Source organism: Aulostomus chinensis, chromosome 1, assembly GCF_037954235.1.
Source record: "Aulostomus chinensis isolate RoL2024-O1b breed Wild chromosome 1, RoL_Achi_v1.0, whole genome shotgun sequence".
Classification (NCBI taxonomy): Eukaryota; Metazoa; Chordata; class Actinopteri; order Syngnathiformes; family Aulostomidae; genus Aulostomus; species Aulostomus chinensis.
The window spans coordinates 35149279-35150220 of NC_141320.1; the positions used below are offsets into that span (position 1 = coordinate 35149279).

The 942-nt window shown below is 45.2% G+C and overlaps 1 non-coding gene across 1 annotated transcript; it reads left to right on the top strand.

Moving 5' to 3' along the window:
* trnaa-agc (transfer RNA alanine (anticodon AGC)) lies at positions 1-72 on the top strand. Its single transcript has one exon. It is a non-coding gene; the product is annotated as a tRNA-Ala (tRNA).
* Positions 73-942: the final 870 nt, after the last annotated feature.

Consider the following 942-nt stretch of genomic DNA (forward strand, 5'->3'; position numbering starts at 1 on the left):
GGGGATGTAGCTCAGTGGTAGAGCACATGCTGAGCATGTATGAGGCCCTGGGTTCAATCCCTGGCATCTCCAGCTGGTCCTGTGTAGCCTTCATCTTACCTGCTACAGTGATCCTTAAATGTGACAACAGTCGATTAACTATCAGAAGACATCTTCTACGTGTTCAAGGTGGGCGAACTTTCCACAAATATTCAAAATTACTTTTGAAAATGAAAACATAGATCAAACCTGCCCTGTCAATCACCCACAATGGGCGGATCGTCCCACTCCCTATCAGGTTCCCCACTCCGTGACCCAGGAGGCTCCCTCTCCCTATCAGGACTAGAAATCCATTGGGGTCTCCCTGCTCAGGTAGGAGTCCTGCCCACAACGTTAAGCTGTTGATGTTCTAGAGGAGACAACATCTGATCTTTGTTAGATCCACCAGTCAAAGGTTTTCTTTAAAGGCTGTAGCAGCTGAGAATGAGGGAGAGAGAGAATTAATAACCATCTTAGTGAGGACATTTTGAAAAATGATGACATTTTATTGACTTGTAGCACTGCAAAAATCATCTCCCCTCCAAAAACCCTCTTCTCCAACTCTGTACTCAAGTTGTCTCCTCATCAGGCACCACAGGATCCAGGACGTTCAGTCAAAAAATCATTAGTGATTTTAAAAATGTCCATCAAACACAAAATAAGACTTCAAACAGGTTTACAACTTTATTTGATGTTGACACATTTTGTCCATTTTGCCTCCACACTGTCCTTCATCACAGCATTTAACATCAGGACTGCTCCCAGATCAGCTCCATGACCTCATCCCTGCACCAGAGTACCGCCCAAGTTCATCAAGGATGGCCAACATGAGAGGGTCTAGATTCACCTCCATCTTTGGAGGCTGTTGAATTTCCTCCTGAGGACCGTCAGGCTGTTTCCTTACTTTGCTGTGACCCAACAGCA